An 18,906-nucleotide genomic window follows, 5' to 3' on the forward strand; every position below is an offset into this window, starting at 1 on the left:
TTGCATCAGAGCAGCACGGTTAGTGTAGGGGGTGGTATAGTTAGTGTAGGGAATCGAATGCTTAGTGTAGGGGGCGGAATGGTTAGCGTAAGAGTTTTGCAGTCAGTGTAGAAGGTGACACAGTTAGCATAGAGCTTAGCAACGCCATCACAGCACTAGTGAGACGGGTTTGAATCTGCCAATGTCTGTGAGAAGTGTGTACATTCTCCCTATTCTCTGGGTGCTCCGGTTTCCTCCCCCCCCTTCAAAATGTATGAAGGATGTAGGTTGATTGGGGTATTTGGGCAGCACTGGCACGTGGGCCAGAAAGGTTTTGTTACTGTGCTGTATGTCTAAATTTAAAAAAATAAATTATAATATTGTCTGAGTCAAATGAATTGTCCCAGGTGGATATTTGGAGCTGCGTACTTAAAAGTCATGATCTGTGTACTTGGAACTGGGTGCCATTTTCCAAAGAGTGATTTATGTACTGATGCATAGTTCTCTGGCATCAGATGCCCATTAGATATAGGAGAAGAAATAGGCTACTCAGCCCATCGAGTCTGCCCTATCATTTAATCACGAGCTGATCCATTTTCCCACACAGCGCCACAGCCTGGCCTTCTTCCCAAAACCCTTGATACCCTTGATGCTCTGGCTAATCAAAACCAATCTCTGCTTTAAAATACACCCAATAACCTGACCTCCACAACCACCTGTGGCAACAAATTCCAGTGATTTACCATCCTCTCCCACCATGGGAATCAACCTTTCTACATCTACTCTGTCCACCCTATTTAACATTTTTAAAAATTCTCCCAGGGAGAAAGCATTGGTCATTTGAGGCTGCCTATTCCATGCACTTCAACATACGGAAGAATAGGATATGCAGCAATTTCTGCACAAATCATCTCCCACCCCCCCCCCCCCCCCCACAAAGAGATAAACTTTGCACATGTACAGCACACCAAATGGTTTAAAAACTACTGTGCATAATTCGCAACTAAACAAATGTAATTCCAGGTGACATCAGTCAAGCAAACCCTCTTACATCTGAAGACATTCTGGAGTTCAGTTCAGCAAGTGCCATCTAGTCCTTGAGCACCTCGTCTGAGATACGAACATAAGAAAGAGGAGCAGGAGTCGGCCATCCAGCCCGTCGAGCCCACTCCGCCATTCGATGAAATCATGGCTGATCTGATGTTAGACTCATCTCCACCTACCTGTCTTTTCCCCCCATCTCTTAATGCCCCTACTGTGTAAAAATCTATCCGACATTGTCTTAAATATATTCACTGAGGTAGCCTCCACTGCTCCAATAGGCAGCGAATTCGATAGATTCACAATCGTCAGGGAAAAGCAGTTCCTCCGCATCTCCATTCTAAATCTATTACCCTGAATCTTGAGGCTATGTCCCCTAGTTCTAGGCTCCCCCACCAATGGAAGTACCTTACCTACCTCTATCTTATCTATGCTTTACATAATTTTATACATTTCTATAAGATCCCCTCTCATTCTTCCTGGGAGTCACTATCCAGACGGATCAATCTCTCCTCATTGGCCAAGCCCATATCCATAAGCTCTGCTTGCTCTGGGAGTGTCGTCAGGCTGTCCAGAGCATCGCACAGCCTGTTAAATGACTGCAGAAAAGTTGCAGTGACCAAGTCTGCCTTCTGTGAGGGTGGGAGATTGGAGGGGTGATAGAACTGAGATCTCCAAGTTGGCAAACGACCCGGGAAGGGTAGAGAGAAGCCATTTCATCTGATTGAAGAAGTCTGGAATGAAGAGGAATAACTCATTCTGTATTAGACTGCGGTGGTTCTCAGTGCAATCAGAAAGCATTTCATCAGTCACAGCCACTGAAATTCTGGAACTCAAAAAGCTGCGATGGTGGAGGCCAACTAAAAATGTTAATAGCAAGACCGATGGATTTTTTTTTTTGTTAGGCAAACCCAGCAAGAGCAGGGTTGGATGATGAAGTTAATCATCAACTCTTCCATGATGTTGCTGAATGCAATTCGTGCTCAGATGGGTTACTGGCCTGATCCTCTTCCACTTTTCCATGTACTCTGCCTTTTGTCGAGATGAATTGTCTGCACAACCAACAGCGATTCTCATATTGCAAGTAGACAATTATTTCTTCATTATAAAAAAATGTTGGGATCACAGGCAAGGCTGGTATGGCTGCCCATCCATAATTACTCTTGAGAAAATGGTGGTGAACCAGAGAAGCACAGTGAACTCCTGCAAGTTCTGAGCAGATCCTATCTTCCTATAATATCCAGCCACCTCCTCTGCTCTCCCTGCATAGAACATAGAACATTACAGCAGAGACATTCATTTCGGCCCACAATGTTATGCCAACCAATATTAACCTACTCAACAATTTAAAACTTCTCTACCCATCACCCTCTATTTTTCTTAAATGTGCCTAATTAAGAGTCTTTTAAATGTTCCTATTGCCCCAGCCTTTACCACAACCCCTGGCAATGCATCGTTGGCACCCTCTATTCTCTGTGCAAAAAACGTACCCCGACAGCTCCCCTAAACTTTCCTCCCCTCACCTTGTACAGATGTCCTTTGCCGTTTGCCACTCTCAGCCCCAGATAAAAGGTGCAGGCTGTCCACACTTTCTAGGTCTCTCATAATTTTGTAGACACTCAAGTACTTTCTATATTACTGATCTTTCTCTTTTAAATCTTCTTTTTATTGCAGTCCTATTTTCTGTAATTGTGCTCTTTACATGGCTGCATGCTAGAGGCGACCCATCAGTTTGCTCGCAGAAGAACCCTTCACATTGTGAGTGGTATTTTAACTTTTCTCTTCTAATTTTCATTTAGAGATACAGCACGGTAGCAAGTTCTTCCGTCCCATGAGCTCATGCTGCCAAAATGCACCATTTAACCTACCAACCTTGTATGATTTTGGAGGCAGATTTTATGACAAGAAAACTTGAAACTGAAAGTGCCAGCTTGGTAACATTATGTGGACAATTCCATGTCAGGGAGAAAGTGCCTGTGAAGGAGCAGCAATATATTTCCAATTGGGCTTGGCATGTAAGTCAGTGAGGAACTGGAGGAGGTGGAATTCCCATGTCGCTGCCACCTCTGTCCAGCTGGATAATGGAGGTTGTTGGTATAACCTTGGCGCTTACAACAACCACATTTATGGAGCTGGTCCACATAACCATACGGTCAGTGGTGACCTCTAAGATATTAATGTCTTCAGTAACATAATTGGTCTTGACTTTCGAATGGATTTGTATGGCTTGAATGTCACTTGCTACTTATCTGCTCAAATGTCAATTATGTCTTGTTGTAAGAAGATGCTTCCAGCTTCATTCAAGTTTTTAGTTCAAATTTATTGTTAGAGGATATCACATACAGCCCTGAGATTCTTTCTCCTGCATGGCCATGCAGACTTTCTACTTATTGGTCGTGTAAACTATATTCAAGAAAAGAATATGGATACAAAAGAGAAAAATGTAAACAAGCAGAAGATCCAAATACAGAAAAAAAAACCAGTAATGCATAATGTGCTGAGTTAGAGTCCTTAAATGAGTTTGTCATTGAGGAGTCTGACGGTGGAGGGGGAGCAGCTGTTCCCGAACCTGGTGGTGCGAGTCTTGTGGCACCTACACTTCTTTCCTGATGGCTGTAACAAGAACAGAGCATGGCCTGGGTGGTGTGGATCCTTGATGATTACTGCTGTTCTCCAACGGCAGTGTTCCCTGTAGATTTTCTTGATAGTGGAGAGACTTTTGCCTGAAACGTACTGGGCTGAGTTCAGTTCCTTTCCACTCGGAGGTATTGATAGCCCCCATACCAGGCCATGATGCAGCTGGTCAGCACGCTTTCCACTACCTTTTTATTACCTGCAGAGTTGCAAATGAAACTGATCACAGTACAGCCACCATTATCAAACATCCTGAAAATTGCTGCACTGGCTGAGACGGGTTAAAAAAATGAACATGATCTTGCTGATCTTGGCTGCTGAGTGGATTAGCTCAATTTAAACTTTTGGATGTATTGGCCATTTTATTGATGTAGTTTGCTCAGAGTTGGTTTTCTCATCAATTTAGGCCAATTTTCTTTGCAGAAGTGTTCAAGCTTAGTGTGCAAAGTCTCAATGAAAAGAATGCAAAATGTACACATAAATCTTCAAAATAATCTGATGGGACTCTGGGTAACTGATCTCATCCTGAAAGATTTTTGTTTGGCTGAGAAGTGTTCGAAATGATTTAGGGACGTGTGTTTAGACCAACAAGAGTAATTACATGGGATAAACTTATTCCAAGAGCAATTAAAATGGGTGGCCTTTCAGAAATAGCTTGTGGATCCTTGATGATTGCTGCTGCTCTCCGATGGCCGTGTTCCATGTAGATGTTCTCAATGGCGGGGAGAGTCTTGCCTCTGATGTACTGGGGCTGTGTCCATTACCTTTTGCAGGGCTTTCCACTCAGAGACATTGGTGCCCCCACACCAGGCCGTAAAGCAGCTGGTCATCACACTTTCCACTACACTTCTCTAGAAGTTTGCCAAGGTTTCTGATGTCATTCCGAAAGTCCGCCAACACCTGAGGCAGGAGAGGTGCTGATGTGCTTTATTCATGATGGCATTAGTATGTTGGGTCCAGGAAAGGTCCTTTGAGATAGTGACTCCCAGGAATTTAAATTTGCTCATCCTCTCTACCTCTGATCGCCCAATGATCACTGGATTCTACACCTCTGGATTTCCCTTCTGAAAATTTACAAACAGCTCCTTGGTTTTGGTGACAATGAGTGAAAAGTTGTTGTTAGTGCACCATTCAGCTCAGTTTTCTGTCTCCCTGCTTTTATGCTGACTCACTGGCCCTTTTTACACAGCTCACTATGGAGGTATTATTAGTGGATTTGTAAATGATGTTGTTCTCGTACCAAACCACACAGTCATAGGTGAAAAGCGAGTAGAGTAGGGGGTTAAGAACACAGCCATGTGCTGATGGAGATTATGGAGAATTCCTTGCCAATGCATTTTGATTGGGATCTGGAGGTGAGGAAATGCAGGATCCAATTGCACAGTGGGGTATTGAAGTCTTGGAGTTTGCTGATAAGTTTTGAGGGGAATAATGGTGTTGAATGACAAACTATATGTATCTTTGCTAGTATTCCAGGGTTTTGTGTAGAGCCACAGAGATGTTGCTGTGGTGGGCAAATTGGAATGGATCCATGTTGCCTTTCAAATAGGAATTGATATGTTTCAACACCAGCCTCTCAAAACATTTCATCACTGCGGATGTGAGTCGTCATTTAGGCAGGTTACAACACCCTTCTTAGGCACGTACGATTGAGGCCAATTTGGAACTGGTGGCACCACACCCTGTCAGAGTGAGATGTTGAAGATACCTGCGCATACATGGCCAGATGGTCAGCATGGATTTTCAGTACTCAGCCAGGAACTTCATCTGGACCGATGCTTTGCTTGAATTCACTCCCCTGTTGGCAGTCCACACTCCATCCTCAGATACTGACAGTAGAAGTCTTAAGGGGTGGAGATGCATGGTGGCCCTACCTTGTTATGGTGATTAAACTAGGCATTGAGGTAATCTGCGAGTGAAGCTTTTCAGGCTCCTATTGCATTAGTTTAGGTTCCCTAGAGCTCTTAATTCTGTAAGGCTTCAAAAAGTATTTTTTTCTTCCTCTTTAAATAAGTCCAGTGATAGCAGCATGCCAATGTTAATAATTCCATAGATTCTCTGTGAGAATCCCTACACATCTCACAATACCTCCCCCATATTGCAACTACACTCCCTCATTTGAAACTTTCCCACGAGTGGAAACATTTTGACATCTACCTTATCACTACCTCCTTAGGATTCCCCAAGATCTCCCACAAGATCACAAGATATAGGAGCAGAAGTAGGAAAATCGGCCCATCGATTCTGCTCCACCATTCTATCATGAGCTGATCCATCCTCCCACTCATCCCCACCCCCGACCTTCTCCCTGTAGCCCTTGATGCACTCACTAATCAAATACCTGTCAATCTCTACCTTAAATGCATCCAGCAACCTTGTTACCACTGCCACCTGTGGCTACAAGTTCTGCAAACTCATGACCTTCTGGCGAAATACATTTTTCTGCATATCTGTTTTAAATTGATGACCTTTTATCCTGACGCAACACTACCTTGTCCTGAAATCCCCTTCCATGGGGGGAAACAAACTTGCTATATCTACTCTGTCCAGGTGTTTCAGCCTTCGAAATGTCTCTATGAGGTCCCCCTCATCTTTTTGTACTCCAATATGTACAGACCAAGAGTTGACACTTCATTAGTTCCCTCCATTATCTCCTTAGCTCTTCAATTTTCTCATGTCTCTATCCAGTTGACTTTTGGAAGCACTGGCTATCGCCCCTGAGTAGTAAAGTCAGTCATAGCTGCACAAATAGTTGATAGGATCTTAGGCCATCAAAGGCATGCTTACACATAGATTCTGTCAGGCAATATCAGGTCTCCAGCAAGAATTAAGCTGCTCCAGGAATGCAGCTTCACGCCCTAACGGGTTTTACTGCTAGAGTGATGGAAATGAAATGCAGAGAGGTTACCAGAGCTACCAGAGGGACAGTTAGCAAAATGGTCATCAAAACTCTGTTTCAGAACCTGCGACCTAGTTTGAACTGGCTCTGTCTGTAAAGAGTTTGTACGTTCTCCATCAAGAAAACGGCGTAGGTGCCACAAGACTCGCACCACCAGCTTCAGGAATAGCTGCTGGCCCATCCACCATCAGACTCCTCAATGATCAACTCAATCAGGGACTCATTTAAGGACTCATACTCGTGCAATCTTTTGATTTTCTTTTTGTTCTCTCTGTATTGCACAGTCAGTTTGTTTATATTCATTATCGGTTTACAGTTCTTTGTTTGTTTACATGTTTATTTTTTGCACTATCAATAAGTGGTAATTCTGCCACGCCCACAGGAAAAAGGAATCTCAGGGTTGTATGTGATGTCATGTATGTACTCTGACAATAAATCTGAATCTGATTGTTGCCATGGATTTCCTCCCAGTGCTCCAGTTTCCTCCCAACTTCCAAAAATGTATGGGCTTTGTACGCTAATTGATGTATTTGGACGGCATTGGCTCGTGAGCTTGTAGGACCTGTTACCGTCCTGTATCTCTAAAAAATACATCTAGAGGTGAACACAATAACAATGTTCCAATGACATTCGTATAGATGTAAGGGAGGTAAGACAAAGAAAATGAGGAAATGTGGGTAAATGGAACCAGCTCAGGACAAATTCAATTTAAAATTTAGACATGCAACATGAAAACAAGTTCTTTCAGCCCACAAGTCTGTGCTGCTCAATTACACCCAAATGAACAACAACTCTGGTAGGTTTTGAATGGTGGAAGGAAACTGGAGCCCGCAGACGAAATCCATGCAGACCTTGACCATGCAAACTCCTTACGGACAGCACCAGATTCAAACCCCAGTCCCGATCACTAGCGCTGTAACATTGTTACACTAACTGTGGGACAATGACCTTGGGCTAATGGACTCAGTGATTATCATAAGGAAATATTATGGCAATCCTTGATAGAAGCTGGGTTATTTGCATGAGGTGTATGGGCATCAATGGTTTTCTGATGAGATTATTAGGAGGGAGCTTGTGTGTACACTTAGCACTACTCAGCATCATTTGGGATGAATGGGATTTGCCTGGGCTGTACAAACTTTTAATTTATTTTTATTTATAATACAAATTTAAAAATACAATGAAAATTCATTACAAAGTGGATATTAGATGATTGATACATGAAGAGAAGTATATAAATTGAAAAAAAAACATCCATAAATCATAGTCCGGATAGTATATTATATTTAAACAAAGGAAAAAAAAGAAAGAGAAAAAGAAAAGAAAAAAGAAAAAAAAACACAACCCTTTCCCTTACCACGTTGTATGATGTTAAATATACTTAGCATTAAAATAAATAAAGGGAGGAAAAAAATGGAATTGAAGAGAAGAAATAGACCAGACAGTCAAATTATGTTGAAAAATTATAAAGTGGGAAAGTGAGTCATGAATGAGCCCCGCAACATCTGAAATCTGATACCTGAATATCGAATCTTTTCCATGACGTCCCCCAGCCACTGACCGTGAGTGGGCGGGGCTGCATCCTTCCATTTAAGCAAAGTCGCACATCTCGCCAAAAGGGACGAGTACGATTCTTACCCGAAGACAAAAGAACCTGTGCTGTACATTGGAAATACGACATAAAATTGCATCTGCGTGCTCAACTAGGCAATTTCTGCAAGCAGGAGTTTTGCAGATGAGGCAGAAGATCAGAAACAAGTTGGGGATGATTTATACAGCAATGAACTTCAGAGGTTTGCAAATGTAAATGCTGGAAACACTGCTGGACAGACAGCATCTGTGGAGAGTGAGAAGAGTTATTGGTTCAGATTAACTTTCCTTCAGCACAACTTGGAAAGAGAGAAAACAAAGCTAGTTTTAAGTTGGAGAGGAGATTATTAATGTGAGTTGAGTTTAAAAATGGTGATATAGTTACTGGTGGGAGCGGACTAACGTAGCTACACTGTAGGACAGGGTATGAATCATGAAATAATGATTGTTTTTTTAAAACTATTTATTTGAAGAATCATTAATAGTAATACAAAATACATTCCATAAAGAAAATTTTATATGAATATCTGAAATAATGATTGTTAAAAAAATCTTAACTCTGTAATCAAAATGGCAAAGATAGCCTTGAGGACAAATTCAACTCAGGCTTTTGGAACAATACTTTGTGGAAGGAACTAGAGAACAGTTTATTTTAGAGTTGATTATGAGATATGAGATAGGCTTAATTACTGAGATCAATATAAATTCTCTGGGGAAAAGCAAACATAACATAAATGGGCTTTGTTGAACACTGAGCCACAGTGAGGAGAATAAAACAAGGTAGATTTTTTTTCTCGACCGTCCACTGGTTGTGGAAGGGACTTTTCCTCCTGTGGGCTGTGTCCCTGGTGACCAGTGGTGTTCCACAGGGATCAGTGCTGTGACCACTATTGTTTGGGGTACTTAGAAATAATTCAGACAAAAATGAAGATGGGGTGATTGGTAAATTTACAGACAGTACAAAAACTGGTGGAGTTGTTTGTCATGAAGAAGGATCTCAAGGATATAGAAGGATATGGATCATTTTAGAGATCTGGGCAGAGAAATGTCTGGGAGTTAAATTTGGACAAGTGTGAGATGTTTCCACTTGGGAGGTCAGGTTGAAATGGGAAGATCCTTTGGAGTATTGATGTTCAGAAAATTCTTGGGGTTAAAGTCCAAAGCTCCCATCAGTAGCAATGTAGGTGGATAGGGGGTTAAAAAATATGTTTCTGCCATGTTGTTGGCAGGGGAACTGAGTGTAGAAATGAAATTGCATTTGTATGAAATTTTGTTTGGATCACATTGAAGTACAGTAAAACCCATGATATCTGGCACCAATGAGGATTGGTCGATGCCGGATAAATGCATTTTCTGGTTTCCTGAGGTTACGCGTTGCGTGATTGATGAGTGTGTCCATTTTAAACTTGCATATTTTTAACCTAGTTATTTTCCGCTATATTTTGCTGGTTGCTTGAGGTGGCCAGTTGCTTCAATTTCGAATAACAGGAGTTTTATTGCACTGTGTGAAGTTTTGTTGACAGGAAGGTTGTGATCAATTTGGAGAGGGTGAAAAGGGTGAAGGATATTATCTAGATCAAAAATTAGCAGCTAAAAGTTCAAGTCTATTGTTACATGTACCAAGAAGAATGATCGAGGTTGTTTTGCAAGCAGACCAGTAGACATCTCATGCTTAGTACAATAATATTGTACAAAGACAGTACAAAAATATTCAAGTGCAGAATTACAGAAGAATATCAGTCTGTACAGAGCAAAGGCTACATCATTTTACTATTTTGGGGTTGGTTTGGGAGTATGATATTGGCAGGAAAGAAATAGCCCTTTGAACCAGGTGAGATATGATCTTACACTTGTGAATCTTCTTTCTGATAGGAGGGGGTCGATGATGGTGTCCGGGGTGGGAAGAATCTTTTAATATCTGGCTACTTTTCTGAGGTAATGGGCATTTAGATGGAATTCTTGGAGGGGAGAGGGGTATGTGTAATGGTCTGAGCTACCTTCACAACTTGCTGCAATTTCTTGCAGTCTTGGGTGAAGCCGTTTCCATTTCATACAGTAATGCACACTGACAGGGATACTTTCAATGAAGTACACCTGCCGAAGTTGTTAAGGGAAGTGAGTGAAATGCCAAATTTCCTCAGGTGCCCGAGGATTTGGAAGGGCTTGGCACAATTTCTGGGCCATTGCAATGACGTGGGTGGACTCCAACAAGACGCTGGAGATGTTTACACCTAGGAACTTAAAGCTGCCTACTATCACCACCTCAGCACCGTTGATGTGGACCGGGGAGCAAGATTGTCCTGGTACCAAGGCTTCCTTTCAGTACTTTGTTGTTAGAGATCCTGCCTATGATGGTATTGTGGATCTGTGAATTTATAGATGGAGTTTGAACTGTGTTTGGCCTCACAGTCGTTTTGTATAGAGAGTATAGTAAAGGAGTGACTTCTTAACCCTGTAAGTGACCCAGTGTTGAGGATGATTGTGGAGGAGGTGACACTCACTGATTGCAACAGGAAATCATAGATTGAGTTGCAAAGACGGGTGCTGAGGCCAAGGTCACGTAGCTTAGGGAACAGTTTATTTGGTAATATTGTGTTGAAAGCGGAATATTTATTAGTCTGATGAAGGAGTTGTCCAGTTTTCTGGGTGTCCTTGGGTCCAGGTGAACTGTGCACTGGACAAGGGAGATGGCATCTGCTGTGGGCCTGTTTCGATGGTATATTAACTGGAGTGAGACCATAATGCCTGGTACGGTGGGGCTGGGTTAATGAGAGCCATGGACAATTGTTTAAAGCATTTCATGGTGGTGGTTGTCAGAGCCACTGGCATTTAGGCCCAAATGGATAGATTTGACTGTAAGACAGAATCCGTATGAAACCATTTGGCCCAAAGAGTCTGTTCCACCATGAAATCATAGCTGACGCATTTTTTTCCTTTCTCCCATAACCTTGGACACCTTTACCAATCAAGAGGCTATCAACTTCCACTTTAAATATGCTCAATGACTTGGGCTCCACACCCGGCTGAGGCAACGAATTCTGCAGATTCTGGCTGAAGAAATCTCTCCTCGTCACTGTTCTAAAGGGACATACTTTTATTCTGAGCACGTGCTCTCTGGTTCTAGACTCTCCCACCACTGCAAAACATCTTCTCCACATTCACTCCACCCATCCCTTTCAATATTTAATAGATATCAATGAGGTTCTCGTAAACTCCAGTGAGTGCAGACCCAGAGCCATCAAACATAGGCTGACCCTCTCATCCCCAGGATCATTCATGTAACCTCCTCTGCACCCTGTCCAATGCCAGCACATCCCTCTTCAGAGACGGGATAATCCTAAACTTAGGTTGTTTTCTCTGCAGCATCGGAAGCTGATGGGACATCTGATGGAAGCTTTGAAAGGATGAGGAGCACAGCAGATGTAGACAGACAGATTGCAGAGAACAAAACAAAGGACTCTACATCACCTTTGTGAACCTCACCAAAGCCTTCGACACCGTGAGCAGGAAAGGGCTTTGGCAAATACTAGAGCGCCTCGGATGCCCCCCAAAGTTCCTCAACATGGTTATCCAACTGCACGAAAACCAGCAAGGTCGGGTCAGATACAGCAATGAGCTCTCTGAACCCTTCTCCAATAACAATGGCGTGAAGCAAGGCTGCGTTCTCGCACCAACCCTCCTTTCAATCTTCTTCAGCCTGATCTGAAACAAGCCATGAAAGACCTCAACAATGAAGACGCTGTTTACATCCGGTACCGCACGGATGGCAGTCTCTTTAATCTGTGGCGCCTGCAAGCTCACACCAAGACACAAGAACAACTTGTCCGTGAACTACTCTTTGCAGACGATGCCACTTTAGTTGCCCATTCAGAGCCAACTCTTCAGTGCTTGACGTCCTGTTTTGCGGAAACTGCCAGAATGTTTGGCCTGGAAGTCAGCCTGAAGAAAACTGAGGTCCTCCATCAGCCAGCTCCCCACCATGACTACCAGCCCCCCCACATCTCCATCGGGCACACAAAACTCAAAACGGTCAACCAGTTTACCTATCTCAGCTGCACCATTTCATCAGATGCAAGGATTGACAACGAGATAGACAACAGACTCGCCAAGGCAAATAGTGCCTTTGGAAGACTACACAAAAGAGTCTGGAAAAACAACCAACTGAAAACCCTCACAAAGATAAGCGTATACAGAGCCATTGTCATACCCACACTCCTGTTCGGGTCCGAATCATGGGTCCTCTACCGGCATCACCTACGGCTCCTAGAACGCTTCCACCAGCGTTGTCTCCGCTCCATCCTCAACATTCATTGGAGCGACTTCATCCCTAACATCGAAGTACTCGAGATGGCAGAGGCCGACAGCATCGAATCCACGCTATTGAAGATCCAACTGCGCTAGGTAGGTCACGTCTCCAGAATGGAGGACCATCGCCTTCCCAAGATCGTGTTATATGGCGAGCTCTCCACTGGCCATCGTGTCAGAGGTGCACCAAAGAAGAGGTACAAGGACTACCTAAAGAAATCTCTTGGTGCCTGCCACATTGACCACCGCCAGTGGGCTGATATCGCCTCAAACCGTGCATCTTGGCACCTCACAGTTCGGCGGGCAGCAACCTCCTTGGAAGAAGACCGCAGAGCCCACCTCACTGACAAAAGACAAAGGAGGAAAAACCCAACACCCAACCCCAACCAACCAATTTTCCCCTGCAACCGTGTCTGCCTGTCCCGCATCGGACTTGTCAGCCACAAACGAGCCTGCAGCTGACGTGGACATTTACCCCTCCATAAATCTTCGTCCGCAAAGCCAAGCCAAGATAGAGGGCACAAATTCAAGGTGGGGGTGGGAATGTTTGGAGGAGATGTGCGAAGCAAGTTTTCACAGAGACTGAGACATGGTGGAAGGAGATATAATCAACATCAGAATCTAAATTTATTGCATCGAACAAGTCATGATATTCAATCTTCTGTGGTAGCGTCATCGTCTAAACATTCGTATTATAACCATCTTACAACAATACTGTAAAAAAAAATTAAATTAACAGTGCACGAAAAGTAAGGCAGTGTCTGGGGTTCACTGATTATTCAGGAATCTGATGGCAGCGGGGAAGAAGGTGTCCTTGTGCCTTTGAGTGCTTGTCTTTAGGCTCCTGTACCTTTTTTCCCGACGGTAGCAGAGTGAAGAAGGTAAAACCTGGGTGGAGGGGGTCCTTGAGGATAGAGGCTGTTTTTTTAAGACACTGCCTCATCTGGAGTTTATTCTTGTCCTGAGAGTTAGCACCTCCATACTAGGCAGTGATGCAACCAGCAGAATGGTATCTATGTTACAGCTGTAGACATTTATGAGAATTTTCAGGGGCATAATGAATCTCCTCAAATACCTCACAAAGAATAGCCACTGGTGGACTTTCTTTGTAATTGCATCAACGTGGAGGCTCCAGGACAGATCCTAGGAGATGTTGACATCCAAGAATTTGAAGTTCATGACCATCTCCACTACTGAGCCCTCAATGAGGACAGGTTCATGTTCCCCTGACATTCTCTGAAGTCCACAATCATCTAGGTTTTACTGACGTTGAGTGCAAGGTTGTTGTTGTTACACCATTCAACGAGCTGATCTATCTCCCTCCTGTACATTTCCTCTTTGCCGCTTGTGATTCTGCCGACAACTGTGGTGTCATTGACAAACTTGTAGATAGCATTGGAATTGTGTCTAGTCACACAGTCGTGGGTGTATAATAAGTAGAGCAGTGGTCTAAGCTCGCATCTTTGATAATCAGTGAGGAGAAGACGTTGTTTCCAATTCGTACTGACTAGAAGAGGTACAGAGGCCCAGAGTTTGTAGATCCTTGACCACGACTGAAGGAATAATGGTATTGAAAGTCATGCTGTAGTCGATGAAGAGCAGCCATATGTATATTCTGCTCAAGATAATCCAGAGCTGAGGGGAGAGCCAGCGATTTTGCATCTGCTGTGGAGCGATTGTGACGATAGGCGAATTGCAGTGGGTCCAGATTTGCTTAGTGACGTGTTAATTTTGGCCATGACCAGCCTCTCAAAACATTTCATCACAGTAGATGTTAGTGCTACTGGGCGGTAATTGTTGAGGCAGCTCACGCTACTCTTCTTGGGGACCAGGAACCAGGTGGTAACCTCTGACTGCAGCAATGGGAGGTTGAAAATATCCGTGAACACTCTGGCTAGTTGGGTGGTACAGATTTCCAGGTACGCCATCAGGGCCTTCCAGAGATTCTGGTAGGCACTGTTTGGTTCTTCTTCTCAACACAGGCATAGAAGCTGTTCAGCTCATCGAGTAATGAAGCATCAAAGCATATATAGCTGTAATGGCTATATATCTGGTGTGTATCTGTCTCTGTCTCTAGCTTCCTCCAGAATTGCCACTTTGCTTTAGAGGCATTTAGACAAGCATGTGAACACGAGAGTGAAGAAGCAGGATTAATTTAATTTGGCAAAGTGGTCAGCACAGCCATGGTGGGCTTCTGTTCCTGTGCTGCCTTGTTCAGATTTCAGTTTAACTTGAATGATGCATGAAACCTTTTGATGTTATTTCCCTTGAGAGCAAATATTGCCCAAATAAATTGAGGTAAAGAGAATTGTTTCATGGTGGCTGCCATCTCCACCATCCTGAGCATTCATTCCCTTCACCACTAGTACACACACTCTCTTTGGCTTGGCTTCGCGGACGAAGATTTATGGAGGGGGTAAAGAGTCCACGTCAGCTGCAGGCTCGTTTGTGGCTGACAAGTCCAATGCGGGACAGGCAGACACGGTTGCAGCGGTTGCAGGGGAAAATTGGTTGGTTGGGGTTGGGTGTTGGGTTTTTCCTCCTTTGCCTTTTGTCAGTGAGGTGGGCTCTGCGGTCTTCTTCAAAGGAGGTTGCTGCCCGCCAAACTGTGAGGCGCCAAGATGCACGGTTTGAGGCATTTTCAGCCCACTGGCGGTGGTCAATGTGGCAGGCACCAAGAGATTTCTTTAGGCAGTCCTTGTACCTTTTCTTTGGTGCACCTCTGTCACGGTGGCCAGTGGAGAGCTCGCCATATAACACGATCTTGGGAAGGCGATGGTCCTCCATTCTGGAGACGTGACCCATCCAGCGCAGCTGGATCTTCAGCAGCGTGGACTCGATGCTGTCGACCTCTGCCATCTCGAGTACTTCGACGTTAGGGATGAAAGCGCTCCAATAGATGTTGAGGATGGAGCGGAGACAACGCTGGTGGAAGCGTTCTAGGAGCCGTAGTTGGTGCCGGTAGAGGACCCATGATTCGGAGCCGAACAGGAGTGTGGGTATGACAACGGCTCTGTATACGCTTATCTTTGTGAGGTTTTTCAGTTGGTTGTTTTTCCAGACACACACTGCACCACCTACAAAATACACAATTGTCACACACCTAGTCTACTCTGACAGCACCCCTCCCCCAAAAACTCCTTCCAGCAGAGGGAGAGGGCAGCAGGTGTGTGGGGAACACCACCCCTCGTAGATTCCACTTCCTGTCCCAATCCGGAAATAAATCTTCACAAGAATATCTCAGCTCCAGTTGTTCCCTGTAGGCCTTAATTCCTATATGATTCAAAAATCTATGCACATCTTAAATATATTCCATTAAACAACCTCCACTGCTTTCTAGGGCAGACAATTCCACAGATTCACTACTTTGAAAGGTGGCATGGTTAGTGTGGCAGTTAGCACATAGCTATTACAGCACCAGCGACCTGGGTTAGAATCTGCCACTGTCTATGAGGAGTTTGTACGTTCTCCTCATGACTCGTGTGATTTTCCTCTGCGTGTTATGTTTTCCTACCACCCTTCAAGGCCTATGGGGGTTGTAGGTAATTGGGATATTTTGGCAGCATGGACTCATGGGCTGGAAGGGCCTTTTATCTTGTTGGATGTTTTTAAAAAAAATACTTTCTGGAAGAAACATTTCCTCATCTCCAGCCTAAATCTGCTCCCCCGAATCTTGAGCCAGAGGGCCCTAATTTCAGTTTCAGCTGCCAGTGGACACAACTCCCCGACTCTTAACTATTCCTTTCATCATTTTGTATGTCTTGGTGAGATCTCCCCTCATCCTTCTAAACTCCACTGAATACAGTCCCGGGCTACTCAATCTGGGTGGCCCAGTTAGCGCAGCAGATAGTGCAACGCTGTAACAGTGCCAGAGATTGGGACTTGGGTTTGAAACCCATAAGGAGTTTGTATGTTTTCCTCGTGCCTTCGTGTGTTTCCTCCGGGGGCTCCGGTTTCCTCCCACTGTTCCAAAATTACTGGGGTTGTAGGTTTATTGGGTGTAATTGGGTGGCACTCTCTCATGGGCTGAAATGGCCTGATACCATGTCTACATTTAAGAAAATTAAAGAATTTCTCTTCATAAACTGACCACTTCGTTTGTGGAATCAACCTCCTTTGCATCGGGGCCTGCTTCAAATCCCGGATGAAACTCCTTCCCACGGCAGTTCACCATCACTTTCTCAAGGACGATTAAGGATGGGCAATAAATGCTGGCCTTCGCCAACATCTTTGTAAAGTAATTTAAAATCATTTTTAAAAGGCAGGCAGATTTTTGAGGGGTAGGGGAAATAATTTGCTATCTTAAAATTCAGGTCAAAATGCTCTTTGATCTTAGACTAAATTTAACTCCAAGGTTTCAATAGTATATTAACAAGAATCCATTGTCCTGGCGATTGTAGACATGGGAAACTCTCCTTTCCTTCAGTGACCCTGAAGAGATGATTTCTGAAGATTATCTCAAGACTTTCAACACTTGTATATCAGCTGGGAGACAGCAAAGCTCACCTATGAAAGACTTTTAATGCTCATAGAAGCTTCCAGCCACAATGTTGGTAAGTGGCTGTGGTGTCATGGCAACAAGGATTCTTGTATTTTTTAGAATGGAACATGTTTTCAGCATGAAAGGGAATGTGAAGGTGCCAAATTATCAAGGCGATTGGAATTCCGACTGTGGTGATTCCCTCTGATACTGTCGGCCAACATGAATCAAATGGAAAATGGCAGCGTCATCTGGCACCAACAATCAGACTTTGATAATTGTCCAGTAGCTTTTTGATCTTTTGGCCTGTTACTGGACAGAGTGTAAATTACCAGGAATTTGCATATATGGAGGAAGCAGTGGCCAGTGGCCAGTGGCCAGTGGCCAGTGGTGGACAAGCTGGAAAAGGGAGAATGAAAGTGTTTGGTTCAAGGCAAAAGAAATTCATCCTTCATAAGTGTGGCAGCTTGTTTTAGGGTGTCCTGGCACAGGACAGTTCCTGTGGAGAATAGAACAGTGTCTGTGTGTGTGTGTGTGTGTGTGTGTGTGTGTGTGTGTGTGTGTGTGTGTGTGTGTGTGTGTGTGTGTGTGTGTGTGTGTGTGTGTGTGTGTGTGCGCGTGTGTGTGTGTAGAACAGAACAAGGTGTGTGTCAAGGGAGCAGGATGGTGTGTGTGTAGAGAACAGGATAGGGTATTGGGAATGGGACTGGTTGTGGGGAACAGGACAGGGTGTGGGGGAACAGGAGAGAGTGTGGGGAATAGAACAGAGTGTGGGGAATGGGACAGGGTGTGGAGAATGGGACAAGGTGTGGAGAATGGGACATGGTATTGGGAATGGGTCAGAGTGTGGGGAACAGGATAGGGTTGGGGAATGGGACAGGGTGTGGGGAACAGGACAGGGTGTAGAGAATGGGACAGGGTGTGGGGATTGGGACACGGTGTGGAGAATGGGACATGGTATGGAGAATGGGTCAGGGTGTGGGGAATGGAATAGGGTGTGGGGAATGGGACAGTGTGTGGGGAATGGGATAGGGTGTGGTGAACGAGACAGGGTGTGGGGAATGGGATAGGGTGTGGAGAATGGACAGTAAGTGGGGAATGGGACTGGTTGTGGGGAATAGGACTTGATGTGGGGAACAGGACAGGGTGTGGGGGAGCAGGAGAGAGTGTGGGGAATAGAACAGGGTGTGGGGAATGGGACAGGGGTGGAGAATGGGACAAGGTGTGGAGAATGGGACATGGTATTGGGAATGGGACAGGGTGTGGGGAACAGGATAGGGTGTAGAGAATGGGACAGGGTGTGGGGAATGGGACAGAGTGTGGGGAATAGAACAGGGTGTGGGGAATGGGACAGTGTGTGGGGAATGGAATAGGGTGTGGTGAATGAGATAGGGTGTGGGGAATGGGACAGGGTGTGGAGAATGGGACGGTATGGGGAATGGATCAGGTTGTGGGGAATGGGATAGGGTGTGGAATGGGACAGGGTGTGGAGAATGGGACGGTATGGGGAATGGATCAGGTTGTGGGGAATGGGATAGGGTGTGGAATGGGGCAGGGTGTGGGGAATGGGCCAGGGTGTGGGTGTGGACAGGATGTGGCCTACAGAAGGTCCTGGATGGAGTTGGTTGTAATTGCTTTCCCATCTGCCTTTAACTCTGCAGCAATGTTGCAGTCAGAGCACTATGAAAATGTGAGTGGTTATTACCCTTGACTACACTTGCCAGATGGCTGAGGTGTATTCCTGACGCCTGGTGGACTCTTGCTGCTAATCTTGGCATCCGTATCGACTAAGCAGACCACAAACCAGCATGGGAGCTGCAGCTTCCAATACATCACCACACTTACCTTGTTCTATATATAGACAGGCATGTGGGCTGAGCTGACAACAGCCTGTAAAATCCATCCAACTTTTCTTTCAAAGGCTGGTATCAATGTGGAGGAAACACTTCGCCGTGTGATGGCCCTTAGCCAGAGCTCC

This window comes from Narcine bancroftii, chromosome 6 (assembly GCF_036971445.1).
Source record: "Narcine bancroftii isolate sNarBan1 chromosome 6, sNarBan1.hap1, whole genome shotgun sequence".
NCBI lineage: Eukaryota > Metazoa > Chordata > Chondrichthyes > Torpediniformes > Narcinidae > Narcine > Narcine bancroftii.